The 19379-nt window shown below is 40.6% G+C and overlaps 1 non-coding gene across 1 annotated transcript; it reads left to right on the top strand.

The window, feature by feature from the left end:
- Positions 1-687: 687 nt before the first annotated feature.
- Positions 688-796, top strand: LOC112780905 (small nucleolar RNA R71). The gene has a single exon (XR_003191712.1). It is a non-coding gene; the product is annotated as a small nucleolar RNA R71 (small nucleolar RNA).
- The last annotated feature ends 18583 nt before the right edge of the window (positions 797-19379 follow it).

Raw genomic sequence — 19379 nt, 5'->3', positions numbered from 1 at the left:
TCAAAATCCCATAACCATTTGAATCTGCCTGATTGAGATTTACATAAGATGACCATAGCTTGCTTCAAGCCGACAATCTTCGTGGGATCGACCCTTACTCACATAAGGTATTACTTGGACGACCCAGTGCACTTGCTGGTCAGCTGCATGGAGTTGTGTGAAAAGTGTGCGATCACAATTCCGTGTACCACTAAGTCAGAGAGGCTCTGATTAGACGTCTCCATCTGTTGCTGAGAAGGTGGGAATGGTATGTTGTTGAACCTATTCTGGGTTTTCCCACCTTGATTATTGTTGAAGCCTTGCTGAGGCTTCTGTTGATCCCTCCATGAAAAGTTGGGATGATTCCTCCATGATGAGTTGTAGGTGTTTCCATAAGGCTCATTGTTAGGATTTCCTAAATAGTTAACCTCATCCATCATGTTGACCTTTGGGTTAGGATCTTGTTCTGAGCCAATATGGTATTCAGAGTGTTAACCTCCAGGACTCCTCTCTTTTGAGCCACCCCATTATTCACAGGGTTCCTCTCAGAAGTTTACATGAATTGGTTGTTTGCAACCATATTAATGAGTTCATGTGCCTCTTCAAGCGTTTACTTCAAGTGGAGTGAACCACCAATAGAGTGGTCCAATGCCATCTTGGACATCTCAGAAAGGCCATCATAGAAAATATCTAGCATGGTCCAGTATGAAATTATGTTAGGAGGGCACCTTCTGATCAATTGCTTATACCTTTCCCAGGCTTCATAGAGGGATTCACCTTCTTTCTGTCTGAAGGTCTGAACTTTCACCCTAAGCTTGCTCAGCTTCTGAGGTGGAAAGAATTTGGTCAAGAATGCATTGACCACCTTCTCCCAAGAGTCTAGGCTTTTCTTAGGCTGAGAATCTAACCTAGCTTTGTCCCTTACAGCAAAGGAGAAGAGCATAAGCTTGTAAATTTTTGGATCCACTCCATTAGTCTTGACAGTATCACATATCTACAAGAATCATAGATGAATCTATTGGGATCTTTCTATGGAAGTCCATAAAACTGGCAATTCTGCTAAACTAGAGTGACCAGTTGAGGCTTCAGCTCAAATTTATTTTCACCAATGGCAGGTATAGAGATTCTCCGTCCATAGAATTTAGAAGTGGGTGTAGTAAAGTCACCTAGGACCTTCCTTGCATTTCCCCTGTCATTAGGGTTGGCTACCATGTTGATCACGAAAAAAATTAATTCTCCGTAAAAACTACCGGCAAGTGCATCGGGTCGTATCAAGTAATAAACCTCACAAGAGTGAGGTCGATCCCACGAGGATTAAAGGATTAAGAAATCAATAGTAAGTTGATCATTCTAGTTAGACAAGCATAATTGGATGATGAGTAGCAGAAAATGTAAATGACATAAAAGTAAAGAAAAGCCATAAAGTGCAATAAAGTAAATTGCAAAGAATTAAAGTGCTGGAAAATAAAATGCTAGAAAGTAAAAGAGTAAGAAAGTAAATTGCATGAAAGAAAGTACGAGAAAGTAAATAACAAGAAAGTAAATGACAGAAATTTAAGATAGAAAACATAAAGGATTGGAGATGTTGATTCTTCTTGAATCAATGGGTCTCACTCCTTCTCAACCATATAAAGTAGATCTATGGTGGATTGTCAATAATTGAGTTCCAATTCCTTGATCTAATTGTTCATGAGAAGAGGTTAAGCTCAATTTCTAATCCACAAGCCACACAATTCTTAGGATCTCAATTCAAAGAGGCTATATGTCACGTACCAACTAAGAATGTGTTGATCAAAAGAGTTATGAAGGAGAAGCTTGAAACTGAATCCTATGATCCTTTTTCCAAAGCTCACATAGAGATTCAAGTAGATCCAAACCCCCTTCCAGTAGTGAATGGATCTATGAAGCACAAAATCTTTCCCTTAACTACAACAAGTGGGTTGAGAAGAAGAAGAGTTACATTACTTCATTGAATTACAATACAGCTCCTCCCCTTAATGAGTGGGGGTTTAGTTGATCATTGCTCTAAGAAAACTCAAAAGAAAATTAAAATGCATGAAAGTAAAATTGAAACTTAAAGATTCATAACTAAAATGGAAATTAAAAATTCATAACTAAAATGTTTACAAAGTATGAAAAGAAAGTGGAAGAATGTGATGGGAGAGTTCGAAGACCCCTCCCTTGGATTGTGTCCCTAATTCTATGAAACTAAGGCCTTTATATAGGCTCTCCTAAATTACAAACTTAAATAAAATTGAAAGAAAATTACAATGAAATGAAAATTAACTATTCTAGATGCTTCTTGTAGCCGTGATTTGTTGACAATTGTGGGCTTGCTTGCTTGAATTTAGAGTGAACTTTGAATGAAACTAATTAAGCAAAGATGAGGCTCCAGAGGTGCTTACCATGTATTGGGCTTGGGCTTGTCGAAGGCGCATGTTGGCGAGCGTGAGTGCGAGCGCTCGGGCGAGCGTGACACTCCCTTGAGAGCCCTACGCTTGCTTGTGAGCGTGAAGAGAGAGTGCTGGTCATTTGTTCCTCTTGGAATGGCATCAAAGGTGCTCTTTGAGTGAGCTCCTAGGACAGCATCCAAGTGAACGCTGCCCTTGCTCCCATGAGTGGTGTCGAAGGCGTTCTTTGAGTGAGCGCCCAAGAGAGCGCCCTTAGAGAGCGTGGCCTTGGGTGCCTTGGTCATGACAAGGTGGAGTGTGGTGTTTGTGAGTGGCGCTCTTCTAGTGAGCGCTGGTGCTAGCGCTGGGGCGAGCACCGAGATGAGCGCTAGTGGTGGTGCATATGTGTGTTAGGGTGGTGTCAAGAATGGTGAAGCTTGACAATGTTGTTTTAGTGTGTCAAGTGGTAAAAGTGGTTGCTCTCTAGCAAGCTTGCTGGAGAGCTTGGAAGAGAGCGTGGGTATTAGTGAGGGTGAGGCAAAGTGGCGCTCTTCAGCAAGCTTGCTCGAGAGCTTGGAAGAGAGCGTGACAAGGTTTGTGGGTGAGTGGTTTCAAGGATGGTGTCAAGTGGTGAGGCTTGACAAGGTATTGGGGCTGTTGAGGCTTGTTGTAGCGCTCTCTAATGAGCTTGAGAGAGTGCGCCAAGCATGAGTGTTGTGGTTGATGATGGCTTGCTTTGTTGTTTCTTGCTGGGTGTTTTTGGGGCTTTAAAGATGCCAATTGTTTGTTCTCTAATTTTATGCCCACTATAGACTATTATACATCATTAGAAAGCTCTGGATGTCAGCTTTCCAACGCAACTAGAAGCACATCATTTGCATCTTCGTAGCTCAAGTTATGCTCTTTTGAAGATGACAATGTCATGCTGTCAGGATGCTAGCGCTCTCGAGCAAGCTTACTGAGAGCACCAAGCAAGAGCGCCAGGCCTGCTTCAGGTCCCATTTCAACAAATTGAATTTCCACCCCAAACTATTATATATGGTTAGAAATTTCTGAATGTCTACTTTTCAATGCAACTGGAAGCGCATCAATCAGAGCTCTACAACTCAAGTTATTTTTTGTTGAAGAAGGCAGGGTCATGCTGATTTGGGTGCTGGCACTCTTGGCACTAGAGCTTGGTCGAGAGCATGGGTGAGAGCGCTGCATGCTCCAGGAGAGTGCTACGCTCTCATAAGGGCGCCAGCCAAGAACGCTACTTCTTCATGGGTCATGGGCCACGTGACGGGCAGGAAAATGCCGGTTAAGAATTTATAATGGAAATAACGTTGCAAGTACAGTTCTTAACCGACGAAAATTTCACTTATCAATTTAAAAAGAGTTGTCACAATTTAGAATCAATTACTGGGAGTAGAATTCCCAGGTCATCTCCCAACGAGTTGACAAAAGAGTGCAATTTATTGGTCAGGAATTTTCTGAGAAATTTTAAGGTTGGGGAATAGAAAAATAAATGACTATCAATTAAAGCAATAAAATTAACAAGAGGTTTTATGTATTAAAATAAAAAGCCTTGACTAGGAGAAGATTAATTGGAGGTCCTATCCTTGTTGATTTTCCCAAGTATAATAGCAAGAGGTTGTTGCTTCTACTTAGTTATCCTTTACGTAATAAAGGAAAGTCAAGTAACTAAACCAACCCTGATTCACAAGTCCTAATCCCTTCCTAGGGAAGGATTAGAGTTAGTGACAAGAGACTCAACCAACAACTTCCAATTACAAATTAATACTTGAGTATTCCAACTCAAGGGTTTCCTATTAATCAACTCCAAAGTCAAGTTGAGAGTCTACTCCATTAACATGGATGCTATTTTTGCAAACATGTAAAGGGAGTAGAAAGGAGACATGGTAATTAAAATTAAATTAGTAAAAGCAATTTTTGAGCTAATAAATTAAGGGAAGATGATAATCAAACAAATAATAAAATTAAATGTAAAAATAACTCTTGCATTAATAATTCCCAAAATCAAAGATATCCATATGTAACTTTGAACAAACTGAATGGAGAACAAAAGAGTAGGGAAATAAAAAAGCAAACTATAATGATAGAGACTTCAAACAGGGTAGTAACTCTCTTAAGATCAAATCCAAAAGCATAAAACTAAAAATCTAAGAATGTGAAGAACCCTAGAGGAAGTTGTATATTCTCTCTAAGATTCCAAACTAAAACTAAAACTAAGTGAATGTGAATGTGTGTTGAGTCTCTGCTTGTCCCCTGGCTCTAGTCTGTGTTTCTGGGCCAAAAACTGGGTCCAAAACTAGCCCAAAATCGCTCCCAGTGTCTTCTGCAGTTGCAGCACGTGACGCACGTCACGCATATACGTCGATGGTCTTCTGTGCGTGTCACGCGTACGCGTCAGTCACACGTATGCGTCGCTGTGAATTCCGCCAAGTCTGGCGCATGCGTGAGCCATGCGTGCGCGTCGATCCTCGCTGGTCAGCTCCTTTGTTTCTTGTGTTCCTTCCACTTTTGCATGCTTCCTTTCCATCCTCTAAGCCATTGCTGCCCTATGAAGTCTGAAAACACTTAACACACAGATCACGGCATCGAATGGTATAAAGGAAAATTAAAAATTGACAATTTAAAGGCTTAGGAAGCAAGTTTTCAATCATAGAACAAAATTAAGAAAAATTTGTAAAACTGTGCAATTTGTATGAATAAGTGTGCAAAGAACTGATAAAAACCACTCAATTTAGCACAAGATAAACCGAAAAATAGTGGTTTATCAATCTCCCCACACTTAAACATTAGCATGTCCTCATGCTAAGCTCAAGGAAACCAAAAGGATGAATGGGGGAAAGTAAGACTCATTCAATACAACCTATGTATATAAATGCAACTATATGCCAAGATGTTTCAACCTACTTGGTTAAAAATAAACAAATTCTCTAAGACAAGCATACATCAGATTCCACTAATTTAAATCACACAATAAGAGACAATTAAACTTGTAATAAGATAGCTCATGAAAGCCGGGAACATAGAATCAAGCATTGAACCCTCACTGAAAATGTATATGCACTCTAATCGCTCAGGTGTCTAGGGTTAATCCACTCCACTCTCCTCTAGTCATGCTTTCTAAAACTTTGTTCTTCATCTAACCAATCAACAAATATTTAGTGTACAAATGCAAATATCATGAGGGCTTTTCAAGGTTGTAATGGGGCTAAGGTAAGGGTGAGGGTACATGTATGGCCAAGTGAGCTATAATTTGAATCTTTGACTAACCTAAGTTCTCACCTAACACACATACACTCTATATAACTCTAAAATCATGCTTAGCTACCCAAATTCTCACTTTTGCATATTTTTACATAATCAGGTGTCAATATCTTTAATACCATTACATATGCATTGATCTTTTATTGAACTTAGCATTGGGGTGATTTTATCAACTATTCATTTATTTCTTTTCTTTTCCTTTTTTAATTTAAAAATTTTTCTTTTTTGAACATGAATGAAAACATAATATATCAATGCATATGGTTTTTCTGATTTCACATGAGTAAGCACCCAAATTCCTAATATTTGTTAGTGAAAACACAACACATTCTCATCAACCCAAGTTCCCACATTTTCCCACACTTAGTTGGCACATACTGTCTTAAGCTAACCAAAGATTCAAATCGGGTAATTAATTGTTTTTCCGCTTAAGGCTAGTGATGTGGTAATATAAAGAACAGATGGGGATAAAAAGTCTCAAAGTGGCAAACAAAGGTAAATGAAATGGTAGGCTATTTGGGATAAGTGAGCTAATAACAAATAATGGCCTCAATCACATATATGCATGAATATACACTAAATAATGGATATATAGAATGGAACAAAGCCAAGATTGCAATCATAGAGAAGAAAACACACAAGAACAAAAATCATGGTTAAATAATGTAACCATATCGTTAAGCTCAAAATCTCACAGGTTGTGTGTTCTTAGCTCTAAACCATGTTCCAAATTACAATCTTCAAACAAGTTCAAAAGAAAAAATTTTTTATTTTAATTTGAATCAGTGAAATACTATAAAATAATGTCTTAAAAAGAAACTCATTACTTCAACCAAGCAGAACACACATGCAAGCAATTATTATCATGCACTCTATCCTATCTAAGAAAAGAAAAAAGACATATTGGTGTTAAGAGAGAGAGATTACCTCCGAAAGTCAGGTACTGACCTCTCCACACTTAAGGCTTAGCACGGTCTTCCATGCCATCAGTAAGGAGCAATGTGGGACTGGTAACATCACCTCCACTGTCGGGCTCGTCATGGCTCTCTGTGCTGGTAGGTGAAGTGAAGTCCGGAGTATCCTTCTCTTCTGAAGGTGGGTGAGTACTAATAATGAGCTCCTTCAAATAGGTGTATTGGCGCTTGTTGCAGCGCTCCATTTGCTCCATCCGCCGGTCTTACTAGTCTAACCTCTGAAGCATCTGAAGAAATATCTGAGTAGTGGATGGCGTAGGGGGTGTGGGTGATGGTGGAGCGGAAGTAGTGGGGGTGTATAAAGACGGGCTTGCATGTCAAATTGCAGAAGGTACTGGGGGTCTGATATACTTCCCATTTGGGACATACTGATCAACCCTTGGGATCATGGCCTTGGTATCCCCAGCCCTATAGGAGACCCCTGTTATAGAGACTAGATCCGAAACCAATGCAGGAAAGGGTAGGTTGCCCGCAATCTGCACATGTCCCATGTCCTGCCGGATGTGTCTTGGCAAGTTGAGGGGTTGCTCTTTAAGAATTCACCAGATGAGACCAGCCATGTCTGCAGTGAAGGTGGACTTGTGAGTGCTCAGAAAGACATAATGGGACATAATCTGGGCCCACACACTAGCCTCCAAGGTAAGTGCTGGAGCTGAGATGCTCTTTGGTCGAGTCTGATGTTGTCCACAGATCCATGTGCTGCCAGGTTGTGCTATGACTCCAAGGACGCTGTTCCAGTCAAACTGGTATGTCTAGCACTTGAGAGAGGCCTCTTGATAGGCGTCCAATCCCTCTGGGCCAGTGGAAGATCCAATACTCTCTGAATTGCCCCTTCGGAGACCGGGACTTGCTTTTGACAAACATAGATATACTGTAGGGTAGGCGAGTGGAAGTTGGAGTAGAATTCAACTACCCATGATAGATTGACCTCCCGCAGCTGCCTCGTCAAGAATCCTACTGTCTCCATTCAATGCGGGGCTCCACAAAATCAACAAAGTATGTTGGAAAAATGAGTAGGTGCTCATTATTGTAGTTTCTCTCAGCCAGGATAGGGAACATCTGCTAACAGTAACGGTTAGTGAACCATGCAGAGTCCCTTGCATGAAATGCCTTTTCTGCCTCATCAACTTTGATTGTCTGCTTCACCCACTTCGTGGGTGGCTTAACGCTTGTAGTGGGCTGTGCCTTAGCCGCCGCTCTTTTAGTGTCTTTCCTTGCCGGTGTCTTGTCAGTAGCCTTCTCTTTTCCTTTCTTGGTACCCATCCTAAGGAAGAAAGAAAGAGGAAGAATGGTAAATATAGATAGCTAAAACCCGGAAGGAAGAAATTTCAAGTGATAATAAATGCCAAAGAAAAGATAATAGCTTAAATATATGGCAGCTACAACATGTAGGTAAGACATCAATTAAGATCATGAAGGCATATCATAACAACTAGACGCAAGAGGGTTCATGGCATGCAAGTAAGAGGCATGAGAAGCATAGCTCAAGCATCAATATCAATAATAAGTATCAAATGGAAGAAAATAATGAGCACTTGAATGTTGACAATTAATGACTAATATACTCAACTTACATGGAATTCAAAGATTGTGAAAAAGAGGCATTAAAGTAGGAAGAATAGAATAGAAAAGAAATCAAAATTCCATGTTGGCTTTTTCACAAACACTTGGTGTTCAATATAAAAATAAGTATTAAAGCAATTAATGCATGCAAATATGAGATCCAAAATGGAATGTCAATTGTCAAATTACTCCTCTTAAAACCCATAAGCTCAAATATAGCAAAGAAATCACCCAAATAAAGCTCCAACACCAACATAAAAATCAAAATAAAAGAATGAGAAAGAAGGTATAAATAACTATGCTAATTAAAATTAAATAAAATAAACAAATGCAATAAATAAAAAAAGATAGAAATAGTAGGAGAAAGGAAAAAGAGAAACCTTAAGAAGAAAGTAAAAATAGGATGTTGAGTGGAAGTAAGAATGAGAGAAGAGGAGTGAGAATAGAAGAGGAAAAGAAAAGGAAATTGTAGTTGCTGGAGTTAGTGGTCTCCGGTGGTGGTCCGCCGGTGGTGGTGGAAGAAGGGAAGAAGAAAGAAGTAAGAAGTGAGAAGAGGGAAAGAATAAAGAAGAAAGAAGGAAGAATTAAGATTGAAAGAGAACTAGGATTTGGGAGGGGGAAAAAACAAAATCTGGCGGTGCGCTGATTAAGTGACGCGGCGCATGCAACGCGCACGTGTCCCCTACACGTACGCGTGGGTTGTGCAAAAGTGGAGGCGATGCGTAAGCATCGGTCACGCGTACGCATGACCTTGGTTGGGCCAGTCGCGTGATTCCAGCCTCGTGCACGCATAACTCTCTGTTCGATTTGTACTAGGGCCAAAATTGCATACAACGCGTGCGCGTCAGGCACGCGCACGCGTGGATGGCCATAAAGTGAAAATGACGCGTACGCATCAGGGACACCTACGCGTGGGTGAATTTGTGCCTCTAGCATAATGCCAGCGCGAGTCCAGCAGAACTCTCTGTTCAACCACTCCTTTATGCCGATTTTCAGGTCCACGCATACGCCTTATAGACGCTTACGCATGGGTTGCCAAAACCACAGGTGACGCGTACGCGTGAGGCATGCGTACGCGTGGGTTGGCTTGTGCACCAGGCACCCCTCCTGCACTGCTCCTGCATAACTCTCTGTTCAATCCCAATATTTTTCGCATTTACGCATGAGCGTGCACATCATAGACACTTGCACCTCGAATGCTTTTTTTTATGCAGAATAAATGTATATATGCAGAACATGACACTGATAAAAATAACATAGAACTAATAATAAAAATGAAAGATTGTACCATGGTGGATTGTCTCCCACCTAGCACTTTTCTTTAACGTCCTTAAGTTGGACGATCCACAAGCTCAGTCTTCTTTTGTTGCTGGATCCGCCAAGTGGAAAATCTCCAGCTCCTTGTTGTTCTTCATCTTCTCACCATGGTAGAGCTTGAAGCGGTGGTCATTGACTTTCAAGAAGTTGGGGCTTGAAGGATGACTCAGGTGGAAGACTCCATATGGTTTTGCCTTTTCTACACTGTAGGGTCCTTTCCACCTAGATCTGAACTTGCCTGGCATGAGTCTCAGCATTGAGTTGTAGACCAAGACTAACTCCCCTGGTCTAAACTCCCTTCTCTTGATGTTCTTGTCATGCACAGCCTTCACCCTCTCTTTGTATAGCCTGGAGTTCTCATATGTCTCTAGCCGAAGGTTCTCTAATTCCTGTAGTTGCAACTTCCTTTCAACTCTGGCTCCCTCCAATCCCAAGTTGCATTCCCTCACCGCCCAGAAAGCTTTGTGTTCCACCTCCACTGGGAGGTGACAAACTTTCCCATAGACTAGGCAAAATAGACTTATTCCGATTGGTATCTTGTAAGCTGTCCGATAAGCCCAAAGCACATCTGCAAGCCTGGTACTCCAGTCTCTTCTATAAGGCTTGAAAATCTTCTCTAATGTGCACTTTATCTCTCTGTTAGACACCTCGGCTTGCCCATTGGTCTGGGGATGGTAAGTCATCGCCACCTTGTGAACAATGCCATGTTTCTTCAGTAGACCTGTCAATCTCCTGTTACAAAAATGAGTGCCTTAATCACTCACGATTACTCGTGGTGATCCAAAGCGACAGATAATATTATTTCAAACAAAGAAGACAACAACATTAGCATCATCAGTACGGGTAGGAATTGCTTCCACCCATTTAGAAATATAATCAACAGCTAACAATATGTATAAGAAACCACTAGAGTTTGGAAATGGACCCATGAAGTCAATACCCCAAACATAAAAAATTTTACAGAACAACATAAGTTGTTGGGGCATCTCATCCCTCTTGGATATATTCCCAAACCTTTGGCATGGAGAGCAAGATTCACAGAAAGCAGTTGCATCCTTAAAAAGTGTGGGCCACCAGAATCCACAGTCTAAAATTTTTCTAGCTATTCTTTGAGGTCCAAAATGTCCACCACTCTCAGAAGAGTGGCAAGCCTCTAAAATTGACTAGAATTCTGATTGTGGCACACATCTTCTAATTATTTGGTCAGCACCACATCTCCATAAATATGGGTCATCTCATATATAATATTTGGACTCGCTTTCGAGCTTGTCCTTTTGATGGTTAGTAAAATTAGGAGGAAAGGTGTGACTAACCAAATAATTAGCTATAGGTGCATACCAAGGAACCACCTCAGATATTGCGTGCAAGCTATCAAATGGAAAAGCATCATTGATAGGAGTGAAGTCATTTTTAATATGCTCTAGGTGACTCAAGTGGTCTGCCACTAAATTTTGGGAGCCACTCCTATCTTTGATCTCTAGAACAAATTCTTGCAGCAACAATATCCAATGGATTAACCTTGGTTTGGACTCTTTTTTAGCTAACAAATAATTTAGAGCTGCATGGTCTGAGTATACTACCACCTTAGTACCAAGTAAGTAGGCTCGGAATTTATCCAGAGCAAAAACAATAGCTAAAAGCTCTTTTTCTGTGGTAGTATAATTAGACTGCGCAACGTCTAAGGTCTTAGAAGCATAAGCAATTATATAAGGGTCCTTACCTTCGCGCTGAGCCAGTGCTGTGATGGGTTGGAAACGGATTCCAACACCTAAACTCGCCGGCAAGTGTACCGGGTCACATCAAGTAGTAATTACTCACATGAGTGAGGTCGATCCCATAGGGATTGAAGGATTGAGCAATTTTAGTTAGGTGGTTAATTTAGTTGAGCAAACAATTGATGATTTGAGTGAAACTTGAATAGCAGAAACTAAATTGCATGAAACTAAAGGGAGAGGGAAATTGACAGAAAAGTAAAGTGCAGAAGAGTAAATTGCGTAAAACTTAAGTTGCAAAAAAGTAAAAGAGCTGAATCTTAAAGTGCAAGTAATGTAAATGACTGAAGCTTAGATTTCAAGAAATGTAAATAGCTGAAGCTTAGATTGCAAGAAATGTTAATTGCTTGAATAGTAAAGGGATGTGGGAGCTGGGATTCAGAATTCAACAAGAGAATGTAAAGAGAAATCAATCAGAGAAGTAGAAGATGAACTAATGTTGCAGAAAATCTAAACAGGAAGGTAAAATTGCTTGAAGAACAAAACGGAAAGTAAACTTGGCTCAATTGTGAAATCTAAAAGAGAATTTGAAGATCTCAGGAGATCAATGATACTAGAGAGTAGATCTAGATCTCAATTCCTTCCTTGATCAAACAAAAAACAATATGAAGAAGAAATGTAAATGAAAGCAGTAGATGAAAGTTGGATCAAATTCTTCAAATCTCAGAGTTGTGCAGAAGAAGAACAAAAAGGAATTTCAGATCAAGAATTGAAACAGAATTCCTTCAATCTCAATCCAAAACTTAGAAACAGAAATTAAGAAATGCAGAAGTAAGAACAAAGAGAAAGAGAACTCAGATCTTAATCCCAATTCCCAAATTCAAAATTGAAAGCTCTAGTAAAAACTAAAAATCAACTAAAAGGTAAAATTAAAAATTGAAAGAAGGTCCTCTCTAAATCAAACTAAGTCCTATTTATACACTTTCTAATTTTTTTCTTTAGACTTTGGAGTGGGCTTTTCAAATTGGTGAAGAATTGGATCCAATATGATTTTCAATTAAAATTGTGCCATGGTGCAGCTCCCAGGGAAGCGTTCAGTTAACTACACTAATGGAGCGCTCAAATTCTTGGCCTAGTATCCTTAATTTTGTTGCGTGCCAAGCTTTTGGGTGCAGCCTCCAGAGCGCTCAGTTGCCTATTCCAACTTAGCGCTCCATTGTGACGGAATGAGGGACTCATGCTTCGAATCATGGTGGAACCAATTCGGTGCCCATTTTCCTTGTACTAGCGCTCAGTGAAAACTCTTAACTCAGCGCCCTTTGCTTGTGCTCTTGGACTCCTCTTCGACTCTTACTGGTTGCATTGTGTGAGCAATTCTTTTGTGTCAAGCACTTAGTGAAGTAGCGCTCAGTTAAGTAAGGGAACTTAGCGCCCTTGCCTTCTTTGTGTAGCGCTTCCTCCTTGCTCCCTAGGTGCTTGGTTTGAAACTTGGTGAGTTCACTTCTTCGTATTGCGCCTTGATTTTCTTTTGGTTGATGCACGATAAAGTGAAATAAGTTAACTGAGCGCTCCTCATTTTGCTTGTTTCCTTGGGCACTCAATTTCTTGTTTAAGCGCAACGCTATGCGCTTGTGCTCCCTTTGGTCCTGGTGTTGATGCTCCAGCGCTCAAATAGAGAGCGCTACGCTCACTTAGTGAACGCTATACTTTTGCTTCCTTGATTGCCACGCTTTTATCTCCTTAGGCCACACTTTAATAGGCACGCTTTCTTGATTTCTTTCTTTTCTTCACCTACAGGTAATCAAAACAACTAATCAAAGCATTACCAAATTCATAAGGTTTATAAATTATTCAAAAACCAACTAATTCTAGCTTAAACCTTATGATTTAGTGTCAAATAAAGGATGGTTGATTGATTCAACAAAACCATACAAATCCACTCCAAATCACTTACTTACCATGCAAGAAAGTGCGTAAAACCCAATTAAAGAAGTGAAAAATGCTTGAAAAGCTAGCATAAGATGACTTGTCATCACACCGCTCCTACTGCATAGTTGGATGTGTCACACATTATCTCAAACGGTTGACTCCAGTCGGGTCCTCTCACAATCGGAGCTTGGGTCAAGGTGATCTTCAGCTTATCAAACGCTTCCATGCAGTCCTCTCTCAGCTCGAACTCAACGTCCTTCCGCAGCAGTCGGGATAAAGGCAATGCTACGTTACTAAAGTTCTTAATAAATCGCTGATAAAAACCTGCATGACCAAGAAATAAATGGAATTTCCTCACGGAGGAGGGGTATGGTAAACTAGAAATGACATCTACCTTTGCTGGATCAACAGAAATACCAGTATTAGAAACAACATGTCCTAGAACAATACTTTGTTTTACCATAAAATGACATTTTTCAAAATTCAATACAAGGTTTGAACTAACACACCTATCTAATACTCTAGCTAAACTATCCAAGCAAAGGTCGAATGAATCACCATACACACTAAAGTCATCCATGAAAACTTCAATACAGTTCTCAAGAAGATCTGAGAAAATACTCATCATGCATCTTTGAAACCTAGCCGGTGCATTACATAAGCCAAAAGGGATTCTCTTATATGCATACGTTCCAAAGGGACATGTAAAAGTAGTTTTCTCCTGATCTTCAGGAGCTATATGAATTTGAAAATAGCCAGTGTAACCATCTAGAAAACAGTAGTGTGATTTATCTGACAGGCAATTGATGCGTGGCGGAAATTGACCGATTAAGAAATCAATATAAAAATACGTTGCGAGTATAGTTCTTAACCAGCAAAAATCCGCTCATCAATTTAGAAAGGTTGTCACAAAATTAGAATAAAAATACTGGGAGTATGAGTCCCAAGTCGTCTCCCAACGAGTTGACAAAAGGGTGCTATCTTATTAATCAGGAGTTTTCTGGAAAATTTTGAGTTTGGGCAATGGGCACAAACATATGATTGTAAATTAAAGCAATGAATGTTAAAAGATATTTATATTATTCTAAATAAAAAGCCTTGACTGGGGGAATGATTAATTGGAAGTTCTATCCTTGTTGGAATTCTCTCAAGTGTAGTATAAAGAGGTTATTATTTTCACTTAGTTAACCCTTACTAAATAAAGGAAAGTCAAGTGATTGAGCTAACTCTTATTTGCAAATCCTAGTCCTCTCCCTTCGCTTTACCTGTTGGTCAAGCCAGTCCAACCTCCCAAGTATCTAAAGGAGCAGTTGATTTGTTGAAGGAGCTTGTGATGTAGAAGGAGAAGGAATATCTCCGGCCGGTTCTGCAGGCCGGCTAGTAGTTGCTGCTGGAGGTCTGATGTACTTCCCATTAGGGACGTACTAATCATCCCGTGGAATCGTGGCTTTGGTGTCTCCAGCTATGTAGGAGACTCCAGCTGCTGAGACTAGATTCGGAACCAGGGCGGGGAAGGGTAGGTTACCCGCAATCTGTACGTGTCCCATGGCATGCCGGATGTGTCTTGGTAAGTTGAGAGGCTAGTCTGTAAGGATACACCAGAGGAGAACAGCCATGTCTGCAGTGAAGGAGGACTCGTGAGTGCTCGAAAAGACGTAGTGGGACATAATCTGTGCCCATACTCAAGCCTCCAAGGTGAGTGCTAAAGCCAATATGCATCGATGGTATCCATAGATCCATCTGCTGCCAGATTGTGCTATAACTCTTAGGATGGTGTCCCAGTCAAATTGGTATGTCTGGCACTTGAAGGAGGCTTCTTGGAATGCGTCCAATCCTTCTAGAGAAGGGGGAAGATCTAAAGCTCGCTGAATGGCCTCTTCAGTTATGGGGACTTGCTTCTGACAGACATAGACAGACTGCAGGGTTGGCATGTGAAAATTGGAGTAAAATTCAACTATCCATGAGAGATTAACCTATCGTGGCTGTCGCCGTGAGAATCCCCATTGACTGTGCTCAATTCGGGGCTCTACAAACTCAACAATGTGGCTAGGGAGGATTAGTAAGTGCTCATTGTTATAGTTCCGCTCAGCCAAGATGGGGAACATCTGCTCACAGTAGCGGTTAGTGAACTGCACAGTGTCCCTTGCTGGAAAGGCTTTCTCTGTTTCATTGACCTTAATGATCCTCTTGACCCCTTTTTGTTGTCGGTTTGACTGCTGTTGAGGATGGTTCCGCAGCTAGTGCTCTTTTTGTTCCTCTCCATGGTTTGGGAGCAGCTTTCTCTTTACCCTTCTTGGTGGCCATCCTGAAAAGGGAAAAGGAAAGTAACATATAAATCAAAGGGTTAAAGCAAGGAAGAGCACAGTACAAGTGATAATCAATGCCAAGGTAAAGAAGGATGTCGTTAACACATGGTCACGCCTACATGTGATCATTTCATCACTGGAAGTATAGCAAGTGCATGTTATGGCAATTAGATGCAAGATGTTTATTGGCATGCTAGCAAAGGCATGAGTAGCATATATCAAGCAGCAATAACTTAAATGTATTATCACTCGTAACGAACTAACAATCACGTTTGTATTGACAATTATACTCAATTAATAAAATATTTAAGGGGTTTTACAAAAAACAGGCATTAGAGTAGAAGGATAGAATAATTAAAAGTTCACAATGCTATACGGGCTTTTTCACAAATACTTAGTATGCATGGCAGATATATTATTGAAAGTTTTAAATTTGAACATGTAAGCAACCCAAAAATAATTAGTGATAATTGTCAACAACTCCTTAATAATCCTCAAGCAAAATATAGAAGAAAACAATCACCCATTTAAGTTTCTAACACCAATTAAAAGGATGTAAAAAGAAAAAGAAAAATAAAGAAAACATAGATAATGAAACTAAAAAGAAAAAGAAGAAGAGAATAGAAATTAAAGTAATAACGTAATAGTAAGAAGGGGAAGGAGAAAAGAACCTTGATGAAGAAGATGAAGAAGAAAGTAGTAGAAAGTAAGAAAGAATAAAGAAGAAGGAAGGGAGAAGAAAGAAGAAAGAAGAAAGAATGATAATAGAAAGATAATTAGGATTGGGGGTTGGGAGATTTGAAATCAGGCACCGAGGTAGATTAGCTGTGCGTCGCTTGCGACGCGGACGCGTGCATCACGCGTTCGCGTGGGTTGGGCTATTTTCAAGTGACGCGTACGCGTGGGGGACGCATACGCATGGGGGACGCGTACGCGTGACTTGAATTGTGCTATTGGTGCGAATGCAGCCTCACGCACGCACATCTCTCTGTTTCAATACGCACATTGACAAAAATTGAGGTGACGCGTGCGCGTCAGGGACGCGCACGCGTGAATGACCTGAATTGGAAAAATGATGCGTACGCGTCAGTGACGTGTACGCGTGATAGGGCTTGTGCTTCCAGCACAATTCCAGCCCCCACTCCACCATAACTCTCTGGCCATACACCCATTTACGCCGATTTGTAGGGTCACGTGTACACGTGGGTGACGCGTACGCGTGGATGGCTGATTTTTCAAGTGACGCGGATGCGTCAGGGATGCGTACGCATGGGCGTGTTTGTGCCTAAAGCACACCTCCAGCCATGCTCTCGCGTAACTCTCTGTTTCATTCTTCTTTGTTTCTTTCTTTGTTGGAATTCTCTCAAGTGTAGTATAAAGAGATTGTTATTTTCACTTAGTTAACCCTTACTAAATAAAGAAAAGTCAAGTGATTGAGCTAACTCTTATTCGCAAATCCTAGTCCTCTCTCTTGGGAAGGTCTAGCGTTAGTAAATAGAAAATTAGCCAACAACTTCCAATTTAACTAATCACTTGAGTATTCCAACTCAAGTGTCTCCTTTTAATCAACCCCCATGTCAAGTTGGGAATCTACTCCATTGACATAGATATAACGCTCACAGAAATATAAGAAGAAGACATGATAAATTAAACAAAATAGGAATTGAAAATTAATTAAAGGGAAAAGTAATTCTCTGTATTAATAAATCCAAAATAATCCAATTGCAACTATAAACAAGAATTAAGGATATGGGATAGTATGGGAATAAGAAAACAAACTAGAATAGTAACTTCAACGGAGGTGATGACTCTTCTCGATATCCAACGCAAAAGCATAAACTATAAAACTATGAATGTAAAAGAAAACCTAGAGGAAGTGTGATTTCTCTCTAGATTCCGATCTAAAAATCTAAAATTATGCTAATGTGAATGTCTCTTGAGTCTCTACATGTTCCCTGGCTCTAGTGTGTGTTTCTGGTCCGAAAACTGGGTCAAAACTCGGCCCAAAATCACTCCAGGCATTTTCTGTTAATTCTGCAGATCGCGCATGTCACACGTACGCGTCAGGCACGCGCACGCGTTGTCTTGCAGAACTTCAATCCACGCGTACGCGTCAGGTACACGCACGCGTCGCTGCAAATTTCTCCATATCGCGCACACGCGTGAGCCATGCGTGCGCGTCAATGCTCTCTGGTCATCTCCTTAGTTTCTTGTGTTCCTTCCATTTTTGCAAACTTCCTCTCCATTCTCTAAGCCATTTCTGCCCTATAAAGCCTGAAACACTTAACACAAGGATCACGGCATCGAATGGTATAAAGGAGAATTAAAATACTCAAATTAAAGACTTCTAGGAAGCAAGCTTTCAACCATAGAACAAAACTAGGAAGGAATTGTAAAATCATGCAAATCATATGAATAAGTGTGCAAGGACTTGATAAAAACCACTCAATTGAGCATAAGATAAACCATGAAATAGTAGTTTATCAGCAATCAAGCATTTGATCAATGAAAGGCAGTGGGTAGTGATCCTTGCGAGTGGCCTGGTTGAGATGCCTATAGTCAATGCATACTCTCCAGGAGTTCTGCACCCTTGTAGCCATAAGTTCCCCATGCTCATTCTTCACTGTTGTGATGCCAGACTTCTTTGGTACCACCTGTACTGGGCTAACCCATTCACTATCTGAGATTGGATAGATGATGTCAGCTTCAAGCAGTCTGGTTACTTCCTTCTTGACAACTTCTAAGATGGTGGGGTTCAACCGCCTTTGAGGTTGACGGATAGGCCTTGCTCCCTCTTCTAAATATATACGGTGGTCACAGACTTGAGGTCTGATGCCAACTATATCCGCCAAGCTCCACCCAATAGCTTTCTTGTGTCTTCTGAGCACACTAAGCAACTGCTCCTCTTGTTGGGAAGTGAGTTCCCTTGCAATAATAACTGGGAGCTTTTGATTATCCTCAAGGTAGGCATAATTGAGGTGGGGTGGAAGGGGCTTCAACACCATTTTCTGCTCATGGTTAGGCACTTGATCATCTGGAGCCATTAGTGGTGGCAAGGTATCTTCAGTAAGCTCAAAGGGTTTCCCCACACTTGCACCTTGCTCCATGTTCATCTCTTCTACTTCTTCTTGGTGAACTTCAGCCACGGTCGCATCAATAATGTCGCACTGGAAGATAGAGTGATCTTCCGGTGGGTGCTTCATAGCTTCATCTAGGTTGAAGCTCACTGCTCTGCTATCTATCTCAAAAGAGTAAGTTCCTGAGAAGGCATCCAATTTGAACCTCGAAGTCTCCAGAAATGGCCTTCCAAGCAGGATGGATGATGGTCTTCCTGAGTCATTAGGGGGCATCTCCAAAATGTAGAAGTCAATAGAGAATGTTAACCCCTTAATGCTCAGCAGCACGTCTTCAGTAATTCCAACCACTGAGATTATGCTTTTATCTGCCAAAACAAAATGTGCTGCCGACCTTTTTAAGGGAGGGAGCCTCAAAGCATCATATACAGATAATGGCATAATACTAACACGTACACCTACATCATGATGGGTTGAAAAGGGATTCCAACACCTAACTCACCAGCAAGTGTACCGGGTCGCATCAAGTAGTAATTACTCACACGAGTGAGGTCGATCCCACAGGGATTGATGGATTGAGCAATTTTAGTTAGATGGTTGATTTAGTTAAGCAAACAGTTGATGATTTGAGTGAATTATGAATAACAGAAGCTAAATTGCATGAAAATAAAAGGGAGAGGGGAAATTGACAGAAAAATAAAGTGCAGAAGAGTAAATTGCATGAAACTTAAAGTGCAAGAAATGTAAATAGCTGAAGCTTAAAGTGCAAGAAATGTAAATTGCTTGAATAGTAAAAGGGATGTGGGGTGCTGGGATGCAGAATTTAACAATAGAAAGTAAAGAAGATTAAGTAAGTGCA

The sequence above is a fragment of the Arachis hypogaea genome, chromosome 19 (assembly GCF_003086295.3).
Source record: "Arachis hypogaea cultivar Tifrunner chromosome 19, arahy.Tifrunner.gnm2.J5K5, whole genome shotgun sequence".
In the NCBI taxonomy this organism is placed as follows: domain Eukaryota; kingdom Viridiplantae; phylum Streptophyta; class Magnoliopsida; order Fabales; family Fabaceae; genus Arachis; species Arachis hypogaea.
This window is presented reverse-complemented; position numbering and strand designations above follow the sequence as displayed.